General features: G+C 34.7%; 1 protein-coding gene across 3 annotated transcripts in view; it reads left to right on the top strand.

Moving 5' to 3' along the window:
* Positions 1 to 12,708: 12,708 nt before the first annotated feature.
* per2 (period circadian clock 2) overlaps positions 12,709 to 22,017 on the top strand; it is a 39,062-nt gene continuing 29,753 nt past the window's right edge. For all 3 annotated transcript variants that reach the window (XM_016499507.1, XM_016499509.1, XM_016499506.1), the window contains exon 1: positions 12,709 to 12,877. The gene's annotated coding sequence lies outside the window, so the exon portion shown is untranslated. The remainder of the gene's footprint in view (positions 12,878 to 22,017) is intronic.

Below are 22,017 nucleotides of genomic sequence, written 5' to 3'. Positions count from 1 at the left end.
TGCGCCTTCTCCTACCACCCTTTTTCCTTCCACTCAACTTTATGTGAATATGCTTGGATACAGCACTCTGTGAACAACCAGCTTCTTTAGCAATGAACTTTTGTGGCTTACCCTCCTTGTGGAGGGTGTCAATGACGGTCTTCTGGACATCTGTCAAGTCAGCAGTCTTCCCCATGATTGTGTAGCCTACTGACCCAGACTGAGAGACCATTTAAAGGCTCAGGAAACCTTTGCAGGTGTTTTGAGGTAATTAGCTGATTAGGGTGTGACACCATGACTTTCCAATATTGAACTTTTTCACAATATTCTAATTTTCTGAGACACTGAATTTTGGGATTTCATTATCTGTAAGCCATAATCATCAAAATTTCAAGAAATAAAGGCTTGAAATATTTCACTCTATGTGTAATGCATCTATATAATATATGGGTTTCACTTTCTGAAATGAGTGACAAAAAAATATTGACCTTTTTCATGATATTCTAATTTTTTGAGATGTACCTGTATGTGGAAAATAATGTTTTTTTAACCTTAAACCGCATAAACACATTTCATTACACCAAATACACAAAATAATGTTCTTTTTAGCAACATCATATGACCCCTTTACATTTTTAATTTCTTTAAATATCAGCATCATATGACCCCTTTAAATTAAAAGTAGTCAAACCTTTATCTGTATTTGTCTGTTTTTAAAAAAATGTAATGTTTTTGGTTCAACTCTTTCGAATTATTTATTTTGATCAACAGCAGCATCGGAAGTTATTTGAACTGTGTATTGATACTTAATAGTTTAAAATTAGTTTTGTAATTTTGCAGCCTTTGTCTTCTTGCTAGGTATGTATGTGCATGTAATGATTTCCTTCTTTGGAAAATAGCTGTGTATTTTAACTGGAGTGGCAAACGAGAGACAGAATTAGATGAAGAATGACCGCAAATGAAGAATGACCCGGGTAATGTGGCAGCCGATCGTTATATTACAAAATAAAATTAGCAAGAATTTAAGTAGCCAAGTTATGAGTTAATTGAGTTACATGTTTCAGAGACAATCCATATCAGTCAGAAGAGGGCGCCATCACACAGATTTTGCGCACTCACGGCCCTGCAAGAGGTTCAGCTGATCTGTAATATTTACAGATTAACGTGTATAGAGTTGTTATTATAAAACAACTCAAAAGGAATATTAATCATTTAAGTTAAATATTAATTAATGATTAATTTTTTAAAAATGAGAAAGAGTAGGCCTATATTTTTCACCGCCTATTTTGTAAATATCTTGTAGTGCCTCATCATTACCACTAGAGCGCAGCACAGCCCAAGAACCGGTTTCATTCACAAACCTGCAAATAGTTTGTGTGCTGATGTTACGAATATAAAAACATAATGACATACAATATGGATAAACATAATAATGATATGCAATTAAGGTGCATTGAAGACATTACAAAAGAGACTTTTGTGGCTTTTAATGCTTATGCTAGGCTCGTCTTGCACTCAGGGACTTTTTTGCCACCAAAGTTAAAGGGGTCATATGATGCGATTTAAATTTTTATAATCAGTAATTATGTCCCCACTGGATGCAACAAATGCCTCGTTTGTAATGGGTTTTAATGTTTTTGTCTCATCGTGTCGGGACACGGCATCAACAGTATGTGAGGGGCGTAACATTTCCGTCTCACGCTTGAAGTATTCGGCCAATCACAGCGCACTGGATAGCTGGCCAATCATAGCACACCTCGCTTTTTCAGACCGATGAGCTTTGTAAAAATCGACGCGTTTCAGAAAGGCGGGGCATAGAGGAGAAACAATAATGTACAGTATGTGGAAAATAATGTGTTTTTTTTACTTTAAACCACATAAACACATTTCATTACACCAAATACACAAAATAATGTTCTTTTTAGCAGCATCATATGACCCCTTTAAGAGTTTTGCTGCATGTCCCTGTTTGCCCCTGCTGTCCATCTGGCTTTCTCCACTGACAATCATTTCAAAATGTCTATGTATTCAGATCAGTTAAAAGTAGGCTTAAGAGTAGGCTAATCTTATAACTGAAAATCATGATTTACCAGTACAAGATTCTTTTTTCTTTTTTTTCTTTTTTGGTCGCCCTTAAAAGCATGAAACGTACGTTTCAGCAGAAAATATGTGCGCAATGCACTTGTGAAATCATTTAATGGGGTTTTTAACAATTGCTGATTGCTCAGTTATTGTTTTCACTTTGAAATCATATAGGCCTATTTGGATAGTCGGGTAAGTTTACATTTGAGAGTTGACCTGTAGTAATTCTACGGTCATAGGTTCTTACTTGAATACTAAACATGAGTGCTAGTAAGGGGTCAAATGCACTGTATATTATCTAGGAAACAGTTACATCTGGAATTGCCAATGACTGCAGTCACAATATCGTATTAGTGCTCTGTATCAACAATAATATACCTCATGCCAAAAAGCTTTAGGGTGTCATATTGAGTAAATACTATCAATGTATGTTTGTAATAGTTTGTCGTGTGTATAATCTGAAAGCTATGCCATGCAATTTTAAAACATATCAGCTGTGGGCCTAATCGAAAATATATGTGTCTGTGACGCACATAATACGGCATTCTGACTTTAAAAAAAAACAAACCCTGCCCACCATCTGCGTCAAGTCACACTGTGTGTGGTTTCCAAGCGTGTTCACAAATGTGGGAATCTGAAGCTCCCACCTCCTCCATGATAGCGCAGTAGATTCAGTTCTACCATGCAGACATCTGATTGATGCTTTCACTTAATTTATTTGTTTGCCCAAGTTTCTTGGACTTTCAGGCTACATTGGGTATTCTTTATTCTATTAAACCTGAAAATAAACACTGTTTTAGGATTTGCAAAAATGTTAAAACAAATTAAGGTTGTGATGTCAATATCAAATGATTATTCTGTCCACGCCAACTTTGGTGCATGGTGTTATTAAGGCAAAAGGGGGACATAGCAAATGAAAAAGTTATTTATTTAAGCTTTTCTTAAATTCTGTTTCAAATTTATTTTTTAATCTTTTAACATTAATAAAAGCATTGTCACTATAAGTCTCAGACTTTTGAATCCCATTGTATATCAGAGTTTACAAAAATATAAAATAATGACAGCATATATGCATATTGTCACATGTTCAGTTTGTTTTGTCATAGTTTTCTTTGCATTTTCTGTTTGGTTCCTGTTTTTCCTTATCTTGTCATGTTCCTTTGCTCATTAGTTTCTTTGCTCATTGTTTAATTATTAGTTTACCTGTATCACCTGTGTCTAGTTAATTACCCTCGTTTGTCTTGTATTTAAGCCCCAGTCTGTTCAGTCTTTGTTTGTGCAGTCACAGTTATACTATGTTGTGTTTACCACTGTCCTTCTGTCTTTTTTTGTTATTAAACTGGGAGTTTAGTTTGCACCAGTGGTCTCCTTCGCCTTCCTCTTCCTGATACAACTGTGACATATATTCATGCTGTCATTACTTTTATAATATATATTATTGGACTAATCTGATGTGAGTAAAAAAAGAAACGTGAGGTCATGAGGTCAATGATATATGCATTTCTATGCTGATATATAGCAGTAATATTACTGATTTTTTTTTTAAATCACAGCATAATTTAATTAAATAATACATAATTTAAATCATATATATAGGCCTATATATATATATATATATATATACACAGACACTACACATATGATTTTATATATATATATATGTGTTGTTTTTTGTACCTTCAACAATCTGAATAAAGCACTTGAGACTTGACTGACATGAAAACTACAAACCGTGTAATGATTCAGTGGACAAACGAAGGCTGCCAGTGCTGTGGGCTTGTGTCAGTAGGAGTGTGGTGCGCGTGATCATGTGTGTGTCTGCGCAGGGGAGGTGAGAAGATATGCATTTATAAGTGGGTGAAATTGTGATGCATTTCCGCCAGCTCATCAGGTGTGGGAGGCAGAAACACCTCTCTGTGTTTGGACCCTAATGTCTTAATATGAGCATGAATTTTCCAAAGGGGAAATCTCTCTTTTGCATCAGCTCAGATCCATGATCCATGACATCATTCATCACAGGACAGCACTGCATTTATTCTCGACAGTTAGTCATGGACTGTTTTTAAATTCAGGCCCCCGTGAGTTTCAAAGGTGCAATGAAGCGGAAGTGGCGACAGATCTTTTCTTCCGTGTTGTGATGTGTATCCAAGTGAAAAGTTTTATTAAAAAAGAAAAATGTAGGATGGGGACTTATTGGTTGTTAATTGGATTTTGAGATGTGGGCAAAAGTGGAGGCAGATGAACGTGAGCTTGTAAGGCAAGGTTTAAGAAATAGTTCACTTCAAAATGAAAATATGCTGAAAATGTACTCACCCTCAGGTCATTCAAGATGTAGATGAGTTTGTTTCTTGATGGGAACAGATTTGAAGAAATTCAGAATTCCGTCACTTGCTCATCAATGGATCCTCTGCAGTGAATGGGTGCCGTCAGAATGAGAGTCCAAACAGCTGATAACAACATCACAATAATCCACAATCCACACGACTCCAGTCCATCAGTTAATGTCTTGTGAAGTGAAAAGCTGCATGTTTGTAAGAAACAAATCCACCATCAAGGCATATTAACTTTAAACCATCATTTTGTGCCAACTTTAATCTTATTTAACATTTGACATATTTTAACAATATTATTATTAACCTAGGCCTATATAGTGATAGTGTATTTCATAGTTTTTAGTTTCAAATCACCCCTTAAAACATCATATTGCAGTTGTTCTGATTGATAATGTGTTTAAGTTAAGTATTTCACATAAATGAACAACACGCTATGCTTTTCTAAAATAAAATGTGTTCCCAATAAGGTAAAAATACCCCAGTTTCGATGGTAAATACCCCCCACCCCCCTTTAAAAAACATTTCTGCAATTTCTGACAATGTTACTTCAAGAAGACTTACACATTTTTTCCAAAATTTACCATTTAACCCATCTTTAAAACATTTTTGACACATTCTCCAATATTTATTAAGGTAAATGTTTTATATTTGTTTTCCTTCGGCAGAGATTGCACCACTGTGTAGATATTTTGTCTCTCTCTCTCTTATGTATTTCTTTATCAGTTTATTTCTTTGAGCTAAATATTGTTGCTGTTTTGTTACATTTGTCATACCTGTGTATTAAAATGCTTAAGCATCAACTTGTAAAAAAAATATTTAAAAATGCTATTGTAAAAACCTGTTAATTGCCTACTGGTAAGTTCCTTTACTCTGGTTTTTGCTTTGCTTTACCATCTGGCAACCACAGCTGTGTTTTTTTTTTTTTACAGTGATCATTATAAAGAAACAGTTTTTCTTGACAACAATAACCACAGCTAGAAGTTCCCAGCAGTCTGAAGCAAATGTTTCCCTGCCACTAGAGTTTATAGATTAGGAAGTGGAAAGATTTTCATTTTCTGCTCCTGATCACCCATCAGCAGGGCCCATTCACTGAGTCATAATGGCCGTTTCTAAGCAACATCAGCAGGAGTCATTTGTCAAGAAGTCAACGCAACATGCTTCTGAGGTCAGAACTTCTCTGCCCTGAGTAATGTGTTCATTTTGAATAGAAGAGTCCCTCGAGCTCTACAAGTGCTTTCAAGCTTGGTGAGTGTGTGAGAAGCAGCAGCTCCGTTAAACTAGAAAACAAAAAATAATGCAAGAACAACTCGTAATGGTGCACCACAGATACATGCATGTGAAAACAGATCCACGTTAGAGGAAAGATGCAAAAGCACAGCACAACAACACCTGAAGTTCAGCATAGCGTGAGCAAATCATGTTTCATTAGCTCAAAACAAGTTACATGGCAACATCTTAAGCTACTTAAAGATCTAGTTGCCATGACAACAAGACCGCTACAAAGCCTTCATCTATACCCTAAAGTACCAAAATCCTATTAAAGCTATTTTTCAGCGATGATTCAATAAAGCAGCATTAGGATGCTTTTTTAGCACTAGCAAATATATTTGCTGCATGCAGCCCTGGGACAAGGCTATAGGACTTGTAAGGAAATGTAAGTTATTATTTGGACATATTACATAATAAGGAAGCGTCTTAATGCTAAAATAGTAAATTGTATTTGTTGTGTGATCGTGGGTTTTTATTTTCAACTTTAAACTTATCGTCTCCCTGAAGCACTTTACAAACCTCCACACTGTCTGATAAGCCATGAACAAACCCACGCTTCTGTCCTCCTTAAGGATTTACATCATGGAGAGAGGTGGGCATTTAAAGTTAATTCTTGTTTCTGCTTCTCTGCCTGGTGTCCTTCATTAACACTTTCATCAATGGAATCAGTTTTCTATATCTGAATAGGAATGATGTCAAGCTACAACCCTGCAAATGCTTGTGAATATAATAATTTAAATCTTTTTTTTTAAATGCTCAAAAACAATATTAATGGTGTGTGTGTGTGTGTGTGTGTGTGTATATATATATATATGTATATATATATATATATATATATATATATATATATATATATATATATATATATATATATATATATATATATATATATATATATATATATATATATATATATATATATATATATATATATATATATATATATATATATATATATATATATATATATATATATATATATATATATATATATATATATATATATATATATATATATATATATATATATATATATATATATATATATATATATATATATATATATATATATATATATATATATATATATATATATATATATATATATATATATATATATATATATATATATATATATATATATATATATATATATATATATATATATATATATATATATATATATATATATATATATATATATATATATATATATATATATATATATATATATATATATATATATATATATATATATATATATATATATATATATATATATATATATATATATATATATATATATATATATATATATATATATATATATATATATATATATATATATATATATATATATATATATATATATATATATATATATATATATATATATATATATATATATATATATATATATATATATATATATATATATATATATATATATATATATATATATATATATATATATATATATATATATATATATATATATATATATATATATATATATATATATATATATATATATATATATATATATATATATATATATATATATATATATATATATATATATATATATATATATAAAATCCTTTTAGTAATAATCTCTTTCTTTAGAAACTTCAGTAAAGAATTTTGTTTACTTAAATTATTTTCTGAGGCATAGTGAATGACATAATTGCTTGAAAAAGAAAGTACAATATAAAACATTTGACATTGTCATTGCTTAATAGTATTTAATATGCAAAACTACTAACAAAATAATATATATTTGTTTAATATATTTGTATATATTTGTTTGCAATTGCAGGGAGATCGACTTTTCTATGGTGTGGTCTAAATGGCATGGTGATTTTTATATCTAATTTCTAATAAATAATTTTTAAATAATAGCTAGTTAAATAATCAAATGAAGAGGATTTTTATTCCTGGATTATTTCTATTGCACTCTGTTGGCAAAAATGCTGGCAGAATAAAAATATCCTTCATTTTGTAACCCAATACATAAAATCCTCTGTCATGGAGCTCTATGGCGTTGCTCCACATGTGCAGACAAAATAGTTTTCCCCTTACGACACAATTGGCCATGTATGGCAGCACAGGCGCTGCTCTCTCCTTAACCCATACTGAATTCCACTGTAAAGGGAAAAGAGAGAGGAGGGGTGGAAGTTTGAGGGAAGAGTTAGTGGTTTAAAACAGCACGCTTTCACCGGGCACCATGCCAGAACCTTTTCCGTCCGGCTCATGTCTGCTGCTGGGTTATATATGTGGCTGGTGATGTAATGCTCAGGACAAGATCCAAAAGACAACTTCCCTTTTTCTTTTCCAGACAAATGTAGCAGACAGTGGAAAATTCGGGTGAGGACGCCAAGCAATGTGAGCTTTCTACAGGAGACTTCAACATGTGCCCAGTCTGCAATGAAGTTTAATAAGTTTAATAGCTTTTTGAAGTGTCATCATACAGTGCAGGAGAATAAATAAAAAATCTAAGATGTAATTTCACTTTCCTCAATGAACAATGCAATGAACAATGTGTTCTTTTAAATGGGAGATTAGCTTCTGTATTTAAAGGGTTAGTTCACCCAAAAATGAAAATTAGCCCATAAATTACTCACTCTCAAGTCATCCTAGGTGTATATGACTTTCTTCTTTCAGACGAATCCAGTCGGAGTTATATTAAAAATTGTCTTTGATCTTTCAAGCTGTTTAATGCCACCCAATGGGTGTTGCATGCATCAGTCCAAAAGCAGTTAAATAAAATGCGCCCATCCATAAAAAAAAGTGTCTCACACGACTCCGGGGGGTGAACAAAGGCCTTCTGTAACGAATTGATGCGTTTTTGTAAGAAAAATATCCATATTCAAAACGTAATAATCACTTTAATGTAGCTTGCGCTCACTGTTGTACACTGGAAGCAGGCGGATGAGGTATGAGGTCAGTGCTGCGCATGCGCCGGTGAGTCTCGTGAAAACCAACGTTTGTTAACAGGAGCAAAGGAAGCAAAGTTTCCTTAATTTAGCAAAGAAAAAAATCCAGTCTCCTCTTGGCTTAAATCGAAATCCTCCGACATTCTTCTTTACAAATCCTCGTTTTGTACTTCTAATTAGTGACCATTGTTTTGTTTTGATCTCTCCACTGCGCTTCTGAGTTCGTCACTGAACTCATACGTCATCCGCCCGTACTTGCTTCCAGTGTACAACAGTGAGCGCAAGCTACATTAAAGTGATTATTACGTTTTGAATATGGATATTTTTCTTACAAAAACGTATCGATTCGCTACAGAAGGCATTTGTTCACCCCCCGGAGCCGTGTGAGACACTTTTTTTTTTATGGATGGGCGCATTTTATTTAACTGCTTTTGGACGGATGCATGCAACACCCGCTGAGTGGCATTAAACAGCTTGAAAGATCAAAGACAACTTTTAATATAACTCCGACTGGATTCGTCTGAAAGAAGAAAGTCATATACACCTAGGATGACTTGAGGGTGAGTAATTTATGGGTGAACTAACCCTTTAAGGCCAAAGTAATTGGAAGCTCTGTAGTACATGAAATAGGTAGGGTAGGTATTGTTAGTTTTTAATAAACTTCACAGTTATTTCCATCCATCTATTTACAGCAGACAGACAAAAGAAGCATGTCTTATCTCACCTGATTTCTGATCTTGTAAAATGTAAAATCTTGTAAAAAATTATTTAGTGTTATTATTTCATGAGGAAGAGATGAGAGGTCATGGCAGAGTTTATGTCATGAGAATGGAACTCAGTATTGCAGTTTACATTTTGATCAAATTAGGCCAAACAGATGACATTACAAATATAGCAAGCAGCTAACCTTTTCACTTGTTTATGAAAGAGAGACAAGTTATTGAGTTTGAGTACAAAGTAGGACATCAAAGTGGAATAATTCACATTTAATGTACAATTTAATAGGCTATAAAATTGTAAAGGACACACAGACTGTTTGTTTTACATCCAGAATGTGTTTGAATCATTATGAGCATTTGAATAAACTGTCAGGCAGTAAAAAGCCTTGACTCTGAATCAGTTTGGTTTTAGATTATTTTGATAATGTTGCATTACTATATGTGTAATAATATTTGTGAAAGCATTTTTATGCTTATGGTCCATTTTTAGTGTAATTGACCTATTTTATACTTTTCAATAGGCCTGCTGAATGAATTCAACCAAATTTTGGTCTCTTAGATTTTCCATACACTCTCAGAAAGAAAGGTACAAAAGCTGTTACTGGAGCGATACCTTTTCAAAAGGTACACCTTTGTATCTTATTTAGCCATAAAGGGTGCGTATATCTTTTGAAAAGGTACCATAAAAAGGCCGGTTCACACCAAAAACGATAACTATAAAGGTATCTATAGCAATAGCTATATTAGTGTCCACACCAACGGATAATGTTTTACAAATGCATGTGCAGTTCTGTCATGCTTTTCATAAGTTGGAAAAGAAATCATTCTGAAAGTGATTCCAACTATATTGTTCCTCTGTGACGTTATTGTTACAGTTGTGATGTGAACATTCTATTCTCATACGATTAGAACGATTTTTAAAACTTCAACTTCATTGTGATCATTAGTTATAGTTCTTGGTCTGAACGTAACGCTGAAATGTCATTCACTGCAAAAAAATTAAAAAGTACCCCATAATAAAACAATAAGCGCACTTTTGCTGGAAATCACTCCAATAATGCGTCATTCGATAGCCTTGTTATGGGATTGTTTTGGCCTTCGGTTATATTTTACGTGCGTCACTTTCACAGCATTTCACAAAACCCAAAAGAACCAATGACAAACACACTCAAACACAGCATAAACAGCCTTTATCTGATGAGTATCTGATAAAAGTGGAACTATTAGAGAGGGTCCCATGTACTCAATTCACTGACTCATAGCTTTTTCAGGCATAAAGTGCTTCCGGCGGGACAACAAACACCCACGTATCCCTATTAAATCGTTTGAACATTCAGTGTGTGTTTTTTTGTTTGCATCCTCATTCAGCCCATTTTTTCCTGTCTCTGATTCTGTCATGTAATCCATTTGTGTACTCGCTATTAGGCCTCATTGTAGAATCACACATTTAATTTTTCAATATTTGAATTTCATATTTAATTTCACCGGAGAACACAATGTTCTCTTGTGCTAACTGGATCAAATCCGTTAAAATATTAATACAATGGTCTTTGGATTTTCAGGGTTCATTAGAGCTCAGAAACTACTGGCAGTATGTAGACATCACACTAATGATCAGCTGTTAATTATTCATATGTATTTGCCTGTATAATAAAATACCTGCCTTGTGTATAGCAGAGAGCAACTGAGGATTTATAATGGCTATGTTTTTGCTTAATATTCTCAGAAACAAGAGTGACAGACAGAAAGAAAGTGTTTCTGTATCTGTGAAAGTTCTTTTGAAATGGTCTGGTATGATGAATGATTTGATATGCAGTCTTGTGGATCCATAGTGGAAGAGATACATGCCATCTGGGCCATCTGGTGTTATTGAGATGTTTTTTTAAAGAGCTCTGTGTGTATGAGAGAAGGGAAGTGAAAAAGAGATCATATAAATCATCTCATCCATCTTTTTTGAGAATTTTCTTTATTAAACTTGATCACCTAAGGCAGGGGTGTCCAACCCTGCTCTCCTGGAGAGCTACCGTCCTGCAGACTTTAGTTCCAACCCTGCTCCAGCACACCTGTCTGTAATTATCAAGCAACCCTGAACACCTTGATTAGCTGGTTCAGGTGTGTTTGATTGGGGTTAGAGCTGAAAACTGCAGGATGGTAGCCCTCCAGGAGCAGGGTTGGACACCCCTGACCTAAGGTATTAAAATGTGAACTGTTGCATTGTCCTCACTGATTTCTTGCAGCCTTGTGCCATACTCAGTAGCTACAACAGCACTCTTGCTCATGTGATATTGCTTAAAAGGTAGATGGTACTAATATAACGAGCTATACAAACGCAAATGATTCAAAATCATTATCGTGGCAATCACAATCAGCACAATTCGCTAGAGAATAAAACGTTTAATCATCAAGCAAATGGCTGTTTTAGCAGGTCAAACCAGAACATTGCCTGTGTACTTTCTTGAAGTAAAAATAGATGCATGCAGAAAAAAGAAAACACCATTATAATATTGGCAAAAGACAGTATGATGCATCTTCTAACAGATGGTGATGGGGAGAGTCCAAGCAGAGAAAGAGTGTTTCCCACTCATACTGGTTTATTATTGTGTGCACTATTAAACTTATCCAAAGTGCTTTCTGAAACAGCCTTATATATAGGCTATAAGCTACAAGGATAAAATCTGGAAATAGGATAGGCAAAGTGACTGTAAAATATGCCTGTGCTGACACTGCAGCTCCAAAACATGCAGTTTGATTATTAAAAGCAGAAAAATGTTTATAAAATACATGAGATGTTGTGCAATAGCATCTGTATGAGATGTTATGTATATGTTATGTGAGATGTTCTGTTATGAAATGCCAAATGTGCCTGAAGTGAATAGGAAATTGTTACTAATCGTTATAAATATATATTATAAATGTACATACATTACTCTAACGTAATGCAACTTCACTGCAAATAAACAATCCCTAATGTACCTACTGGATGATTCCGAGCAATCACGCACGTCCACCCAAGCTATTCTAATAGAATCACATGCCGTATTTCGCGCAAACAGGGCGAGACCACATTGACTGTACACACACTTGTATAACCGTTTGTATAACACTTCGGCGTACTCGGCTTCCCCGGACCAACCACACTCTCTTCCCTCGTCAGCGTCCCATTCACCAGCTTTCTCTCACTACTGATTTGCCCATACGCAGCGCACGCCGTCACTGACCATGGATGTCCACGTGAGACGTATGACATACTTATGTAAAGAGACTGGCGGTCCTTTCGGCCAATCACAGCGCGCTTCTGATATTTCCGCATTTGCCGCATGCAAATTAGTGGGGTTTGACCAATGGGAGCGTTCGGTGGGAGGAGTTTGAATTCAGGTCATGCTGCGAGCTCGGGAGATCCAGGGCAGCGATGTGAGAGAGCGTTCAGCGCTGAAGTGTGTCAAACTGACGCTGAGGCTTGACTAGAATTTCAGGAATATATCATTTCATTTAGCCGGACTTTTGGCCGGACAGGACTGAGACCTGCTTTGAGACGTCCATCCTGTACGAAAGTTGTCAGGTAGGATACATTCGTTTTTTAAAGAGCCGGAGGTTGAGCTGTTGTATAACACTTTCCATTGACTGCAATGTGACCAGTGTTCATAAACAAGTTTGTGTCGTGAACACAAAGTGATGTTTATATAGATGCACGGTCACATAGGTTAAACACATCTACTCGGTCAAATATGTGTCAAAGACTGATATTTTATATGAGGTTCCATTTGTGTCAAAAATTAGTCGACTGCTTTGTGCTTTGTACTATACATTTGTCTTTGTCTACAGTCATTGCCTACTTGTTCAGGTAAATCAGTATATGTAGGCGTGTATGTTGTCTGTTGACGTCATCGTAATCTGTCGTACTGCTTGCTTTTTCTCTGTCGTTTAATTACTGTCGTCCTTATTGTCGTTTTGTTCTGTCATCTTGTTCTGTCGTCCTAACTGTCGTCCTGTTCTGTCGTCCTAACTGTCATCTTGTTCTGTCGTCCTAACTGTCGTCCTAACTGTCATCTTGTTCTGTCGTCCTAACTGTCATCTTGTTCTGTCGTCCTAACTGTCATCCTGTTCTGTCGTCCTAACTGTCGTCCTGTTCTGTCGTCCTAACTGTCATCTTGTTCTGTCGTCCTAACTGTCATCCTGTTCTGTCGTCCTAACTGTCGTCCTGTTCTGTCGTCCTGTTCTGTCGTCCTGTTCTGTCGTCCTAACTGTCATCTTATTCTGTCGTCCTAACTGTCATCTTATTCTGTCGTCCTAACTCTCATCTTAACCTGTCGTCCTAACTGTCATCTTATTCTGTCATCCTAAATGTCGTCCTAACTGTCGTCTTTACTGTCGTCCTAACTGTCGTCTTATTCTGTCGTCCTAACTGTCGTCTTTTCTGTCGTCCTAACTGTCATCTTATTCTGTCATGCTTAATGTCGTCTTGATCTGTCATCATAACCTTCATCAGCGCTGTAAAGTTAGTTTCACATTTCATATTCGACTAGGCTGCTTTAGGAACCGTCTGCAAATTCACCTCACAGTACAAAACGAAGTACAATAATTCATTCAAATTAATGTTTAGAAAAAAACGACTGTAATTCACCAAAAAAGGCTTTTTTATGTTCCAAAGGTTGTAGTATGTACCTAGTTACAAAACTTATGAGTTTGCCAGTATCTCCCTTACTGTATGTACAGTGCTCAACATTTTTTATGAAAAAATTACAGTAATTTACCAATAGGTTTTTTTCATGTTCCAAAGGTTGTAGTATGTTCCTAGATACTGACATGTGAGATTTTGGCAGTATTTCTCGTCATATAGGCCTATGTACAGTACACAATTATTTTCATGAAATTTACTGTACGCACAGTTTTTTTTGTAGGTTGTAGTACATTTGCAGTTACAAGACTGACTTATGATTTGTGAAATTTTGCTCATACCTCCTTTGCTGTATGTACAGTACACAAATATTTTTAGGAAAAAATATAGTAATTTATCAGTAGTTTTTTTTATGTTGCAAAGGTTGTAGAACATCCTAGTTATGAGACTAGTTTACTACAGGTGATATTTTGCCAATATCTCCTTTACTGTATGTGCAGTACACATATTTTTAGAAAAAGATTACTGTAATTTATCAAAAGGGTTTGTTTATGTTCCAAAGGTTGTAGTACACTCTTAGTTAAAAGACTGACTTACTACAAGTGAGATTTTGCTAATACCTCCCTTACTGTATGTACAGTACACAAATATTATTATTTTTTAAACCTACAGTTATTCACCAAGAGGGTTTTATCATGTTCCAAAGGTTGTCTTATATTTAGTCAGTTTTGCCCACTAGTAATTTACCAATAGGTTTTTTTGTTTTGTTTCATGTTCCAAAGGTTATACTACAGTAATTTTTATGAAAATAATTGTGTACTGTACATATATGACGGGAGGTATTGACAAAATCTCACACGTAGTAAGTCAGTCTTGTATCTAGGAACATACTACAGACAGTTAGGACGACAGAATAAGATGACAGTTAGGACGACAGAATAAGATGACAGTTAGGACGACAGAGCAAGATGACAGAACAAAACGACAATAAGCACAAAGCAGTCGACTCATTTTTGACACAAATGGAACCTCATAATTTTATATGTATTAAACTTTGGCGTTGCATAACTGTGTCAGAGATTAGGTCATCTCCGGTCAGTGCTCCAGAGCAAAGCCCTATATATCACTACAGTTTTGTCCTCCTTGTTTACCTCAACAAAAAACAGCCATATAACTTGTAAAATTTAAATGCACCCTATTTACTGAGACTGCAACATATTTTGCTAAAGGTATGAGGCAAGAACTCCTAGTTATGAGCCAGCCTACTAGCCTCATTGTCATGGCAAGCCAATTTAACATTTATTTCTTAAAACTGCTATTTTTTTCGTTACTTGTATTTATTTTTACATGTCTAGTAATAAATTAAATACTAACTAATAGCCTTTTCAGTTTCACTAACAGCTATTCATTACTAGCACTTTGAATACTAATTAGTATGGATTCAGTTAGACACTTATTTAAAAATGTTCTTAGTAACAACTGGAATATATTCTATAGTTCAATAAATAAGTGTTATTATTCAGTTTGTTATAGGATGACTGGAATATATGCTAGTAAATATTCTACTAACTGTAATATTTGTATGGTTATATAAGCAATAAGTAATCGTTTCTAATGAATAAGTGGCAGTACCATTTAATAGTTAAAATGTAATTGTAATGTAATATTAATAATAAAAAACAACTAATAATAACATAAAAGTCGAGACTGTTAATAAAAGAATAAATGTTTAAATAGCTTGCCACACATTTCCCTCGCAAAAATGAATGAATCTCAACCTCATCTGCTGTATAGGTCTGGATGTGGTCGTTATACGTCATTGCAGGCTGTATATATAATTGTCACGAGTAGAGTCATGTATGTTAGATAATGTCTTTCTGTAACGCATGCCTCTGATGCATAGTTCAAACTTATGAGACAATGAATGAAGCACTTATTGCATGTTTTAGTTTGCGTTAATACATCAAATTTAAATCGAATTCACTGCTATGTGATAATTTTTACTAAGAATAAAGGAAACCTATTTTTATTTCTTCAGGAAATGTTAGGCAGAATGACAGTCTTAGTCACCATTCACTTTCATTGGATCTTTTTGCCATACAATGAAAGTGAATGGTGACTGAAAATATCCTTCTGCTTAACTCTCCTTTTGCATTCCACAAAAGCAAAAATGCAATATGGGTTTGGAACAACGTGGATGACTGAATTGTTATTTCTGGCTGTGCTTTGCTTTTAAATTGATTTTAAAAGGGTAAATATAGCCTGAAGTTGGCAGTTGTCCACTTTTGTTGCAGCATATGCCGGGTAGTTGAGCTTGAAGTCAGATATGCGGAGGTGGGGAGGGGGTTGTTTACAGGCTATTAAAACTGACCTACTCCTACAAGAGGTGCTCCAAATACCTTTATCTGCCGTATCTAGCACATAAACTTGCATGAGCATTGACATACAATAAACTGTCAAAAAAGTCAAAAAAGCATATATTGGACTTGAGTAAACTGTATGTATGCGGATAAAGTTGGACATACTTATATATCCAACTTCATATAAAGAGCTGGGTGATAATAATATAGGATCATTTTGTGATTTAAAAAAAAAAAACGGGCAGCTGAGGTCTTTCTTTCTTCAGCATATTTGTCTCCCTGGTCTTTTTCTCAAAGCTGGCTCATACATTGTTTGCAATCATTTCCCAAAATGTTTTGTGTGGTATAAGCTAATTTGCATACATTCTGCCATTTTCATTTGCATATGTTGTGATTTATTCCATTGAAAGTGTACAGGTTGAATAAAAAGTAATAACTGTTTATAGTCTTTAAGATGTTTTCATTCAACATCTGCTTACATTTTGCAGATGCTGCATTTTGTAAAATGGAATCAGGAGGTAGAATGTCAATTTTCATGTTTGTCTTGTATTTAATCTATTTTCTTGACCATGCAATGCCTGTTAGATCTATTTTATACATAGAGATGTTGGAATAATGGTTAGCATGCAGCACTGACGTAATCAGGAACTGACCATCATTTGCTCCTAACCGTAGCACACATATAATCTCCGTTTCTAATACTAGATAAGATATAGATTCTCATTTTAGCATCTACTATTAAGGATAGCACCTGAAACTGTTTCTATAACAACTGAAATAAAATATGGTTGCATTATCTGTGTGAGTGAAAACAATGGCTTTCTTCAAATAAAGCTGTTTTAAATACATGCTGGGGGGCCAAACGGGTCATTGTTGAACTCTGCACTCTGGCTATAAAAGAGATAGTGTGGGTGAGTAGTTTTTAGTGATGTGTCTGATGTCAATACTCGTTGGCAGTTGAAATGGGATTGGCTGCTGCGGCAGAGGCAGTAGGAGGGTAGGAAGTGATGACGCACGAAGACTGTCCTCGGGTGCATTTTTAAGCATTTACAGACTATTGTTGGCAGAGTGCCACACGCACAGTCCATCAAGCCAAAGCTTTCGTTGATATTATCTTTCCAAGTTTAAACCTCAGTCTGTTGAGTGGTTCAGTAGATGAGAAACAGGGCAGTCATGGAATTAGATTATACTGAGGAAGTGATTGTTTTAAACTACAGTTTTAGTGCAAGTTTTTGTGATTGCATTTTTTTTTGTATTATGTTTTCAATTGTGTACATTCACATTATATGAAGAATGCTGTTATATTGTAGCCTACAAAGTCATTTTATTCTACATGGAGCAGGTCAGTCGTCACCGGAATACTGCTTATTTGATCTCTTTAACCACCTATCAGACAGTTTTGATCATGGAATAAATTAATAGTTAGGAGTGCATGTTGGTTGCTAAATTATTGAGTGCACTTTTAGGTTATTTGCACAATTGTAAATTTGTAAGTGGTTCCATGTGAAGAATATCATTGCAGTTAAAGTGAGTGCTGTTTCATTTGTGGCAAACTTTCAACTATTACAAGTGTTTGGCATGCAAACTTAGTTTTATTGCAAGACAGAATCTCATGTATAGGCTTGGACCTCATACACTGCGCTGTCATATATCATTCTCTGTATGCCTTTGATTTTATCAGTCTGTAACTTGAGAAAAGCCTCCTCTTCCTGAAATGGGTCCTACCCACACAAAGCAAATGAAATCTCTGTGTATGAGCTTTGAGAACACAGTTGTGATTTCCCTTGAGGGGTTTTCCAGCTACTAACCTGGCCCTGCCACTTTCACCTTCTCTGGTGCCCATCTGTGCACCTAAAGTAGGTAGAGGAGTTGGAGTGTAGATAAGTAATTGATTGATAGAGTGCTTTTTTCCTGGGCGGAGATAGAGAGAGAAAGGTCTGGTAGGAACCAGTTGTGGGGCTGGATATGCTTGTTGCATTTTGTTTTAAAGTGGGTACCAGGATAAACATTTGACCTTTGTTCACTTTGCACACACATCTTGATTTGGAGATCCCAGAAACACTTCCCGAAGTTATTGTATTAATTTGCTCACCTGTCTGAATCACCATTTTAAAGGTGTTTCCTTTAGAACCAAGGGCTCGAAAGATCTCCAATGCTCCGCTGTGCATTGTGGTAATTCATAGAGTAAACAAAACATGCTAAATTTAGGTTTAGCAGAAGCATGAGACACTTACACAATCTAATCTGGAGGTCCCAACACCTGCCCTTGTGTAACCCCGATCACACGTGTCTTCTTGGAAAGATTTTGTTAGCTAGCTGCCTACTCCCTGCATTATTACCAAACAGCTGTTTATAAGGACACTTTGGAATATGACTACAAAGACTTTTAATTGACCCTTATGACTAGTTTTGTGGTCCAGGGTCACATTTGTCTGTTCACACAAAATTAAATGATTCAATTTGGTACTTGTGCACTGGTTTAGAAATTGACATTTCTTCTTGCACTTAAATTATTTAAAATCACTTGAATTTTTAAATCGGTAATACTTAAAAACATGTGAAAGTGATAAACTTTCCTTAAGGACCATGCAGTGAAAACTGTCTCGAGACTTGAATATCCTCAACCCATTTATAAAGAATTGGAGAGCTCTACTGATAATCAAGCTAAAAGTATTCAAAACTAGGCTGTATGTAAATTCATGAATCTGTAAATATTATCAAATCTCAACATGGTCCAAAAGCACAAATGTGTGTCAGCAGATTGTGTAGTAAAGCTACAGCCTAAGAACAGTTTTCCTGTCACATGCTACTCTTAAATAGCGTATTTCTAAGCCATGACCTGATGGCACAGGATTCGCGCCATGACATCACGGAACACAGACATCAATCGCTGTGTCTAATCTTTTTCAGGACTGGTGAACTCAATGGCTAATATCAAATGTAACGGTTCATTAAGAGAGTTGAGTCAAAACATTTTCCAACTAGAACTGAGACCACCATTAAAGGCTCATTGTGTGTTAATTTGTTTTAGTCTCTTAGTATAGTTAATTAAAAAATCACATTGGTGTGCAATCACATTTTTTTTACAGTGTGTTTTTACCTTACTTTATAACTTTAAACCTGGACATTAAATCGAGTTTAGTCTTCTTAGCCCTGCTGAATGTCTTGTTTACAACTGAAATATACATTAAATGATACATACTTTTGGTTTTGATGCCAAATGCAAGTGCTGAAGTGCATCCAAGGATGTTCTGATGCTTGAAGTTCAATATGATTCGATATAAGTGTTCTTGTCTGAGAAGTATTTGCAGCACAAAAAATGCATAGTATTTAAATAATCACATAATGTGTTCTAATTGTGTTGAAATGTAAACATTCAAAGAATATGAACTATTTGCATTCAGAACTGTCTGTAAATGTATATAAGTCCTCCTTACATAAAGCAAGTAGTCCATGTGCCATTGCTACTTTATGTAATTGCTACAATTACATAAATGTCTCTAACTTGATACTGAGTTATAAAACTGCCTGCAAGGTGGTTATGTGGTTCATGTTTTATATAATTAGGTTTAGGGTTTTTTTTTTTTTTGTCTGATCTTTACTTGGTTAACATTACAATATTGTTTTTGTTACAGAGAGAAATATTAAATGTATGCATTTCAAGTAGTTTTAGAATGTAATGAACGGTGCTGAAGATCAGATATACTTTGCAATACATTATTTTGCTACAGACCTATATTCCAACCGAATTCAGCCAATCTACTATGGAGTAGCAGTTGTTGGTCTTTGAGGTCAGTGACCTGAAAAAAAAAATGCTAAATTGGCAGTGAGATTGGGACTGTAGGCTTGTTTAATAGTGCTGGCAGTGGACTTGGACATGATATTTTTAGCAGGCAAAGTTTGCTTAAGAGGCCGGGGAGGTACATGAATTTGGCTTGTAAAGTAAGGATTTTGAATACTGGTGGATTGATTGCTTTGAATTGTGTGTCTTTTAACAATGCAACAGTTCAAATGTAAATGTAATGTGTATATAATTGAAAATTATATAATAAAAAATTTACACTTGCAATTTACACTTTGTTTTTAATGTTTTTATACTGATAGGAAGATAGCGTGGACGTTGTCTCTGTCTTAATGTAATAGCTACACACATAATTATGGAACAATGTGGTTTAGTAAAATGTTACCTTTTTTTCATGTGCTTCAAAATTGTGTTTCACATGGTTTCTTCCATTTAGTTTTTACCAATCACTGCAGATCATGTATTAGCCAATGTGCTGTTCCCAATAGTACCTGTGATTGTATTAGAAAGAGATATCAATATAGGTCTGTCAGCTGTAATTATATTAAAGTGCAGTGTTCTGCTTCATGCCCCCCAGGTAGAGTGTATCACAGGAAGACGCCCTTAGGGTTTAAATAAAGTTCACATTAATGGCTAATAATGTGTCATTTGAAGGTCACATCTCTAGATCACCTGATTTATATGACTTTTAAGAAGGACAAAAGTAGTCATTTTCACTAGGTTACAAGGTTATAGTTAAAGATTCACACTGAAAGGCTGAAAGCCACGTTTTCACGTGCTGGGGTTTGCATAAGCTTATGTGACTTGCGTCAGATATATGGCTTAATAACTGATGAGCCATATCAGTCTGTCTGTTTATTTCACTTTCTGTCTTGATTAACAGTGTCACAGTGCCTGACCAGTGAGTTACTATATAACAGGAAATTCGAAGGTTAGCGGCGGTGTGTCATCACCCTGTAGGTTACTGGGTTACAGTAGGCACTCAGCCAGACATAATTATGTCTCATTGGTGCTAATAATTTAAACAGGTGTGAGTTGGGTAGGGCAGCAAGTAATTAAACCATTGACGTACATGCCAGGTAGGGCTGGCATTATGGTTGTAGAAGTGTGTGATTATATAAAGGCTATGATTTTTGCAGGAACTTTCATACAGTGGGCAGAACTGCTTTATTCACACATGAGAACGACAAATAAATGTCTCTCAAACAATTCAAGAGGACAAAAAAAGTTGATATTAAAGGGCAGACGTCTATGCTCGGCCAGCAACCAAGTAACTTAGAATAGCTAAAGCATTCAATAGATATGTGTAAATAATTTGTGGCTAATTCAATCAGAATTTAAAGTCACAATTATGCATTTTTTAAATATAATTCAGTGTATTATTCCAAAATGTGCATTGCCATTGATTTTATATAAAAAATAATGTTACATAGTGTTCAAAAGTTTGGGATCAGTAAGATTTTTTATGGTTTTTTTTTTTCAAGTTTCTTGCTCATCAAGGCTGTATTTATTTGGTCAAAAATACAGTAAAACAGAAATATTGTGAAATATTATTGCAATTTAAAATAACGGATTTCTATTATAATATTCTTAAAAATATAATTTATTCCTGTGCTGGCAAATTTTGTGCTGGTCTTCAGTGTCTGAAGACCAGTACAAAATTTGCCAGCACAGGAATAAATTATATTTTTATGTGACACACATGATCCTTCAGAAATTATTCTAATATGCTGATTTATTATCAATGTTGGAAACAGTTGTGCTGTTTTATATTTTTGTACTGACCCCAAATTTTGGACATTAGTGTAATTTATTGTTATAAGAGATTTCTATTTTGAATAAATGCCTGTCTTTTTAACTCTTTATTCATCGAAGAATCCTGAAAAATATCACGTTCCAAAAAAAAAAAAAAAAGCAGCACA

Source organism: Sinocyclocheilus anshuiensis, unplaced genomic scaffold (assembly GCF_001515605.1).
Source record: "Sinocyclocheilus anshuiensis isolate Anshui unplaced genomic scaffold, SAMN03320099.WGS_v1.1 scaffold1910, whole genome shotgun sequence".
In the NCBI taxonomy this organism is placed as follows: domain Eukaryota; kingdom Metazoa; phylum Chordata; class Actinopteri; order Cypriniformes; family Cyprinidae; genus Sinocyclocheilus; species Sinocyclocheilus anshuiensis.
Note: the sequence above shows the minus strand (reverse complement) of the source record. Positions and strands in the feature narration are given on the sequence as shown.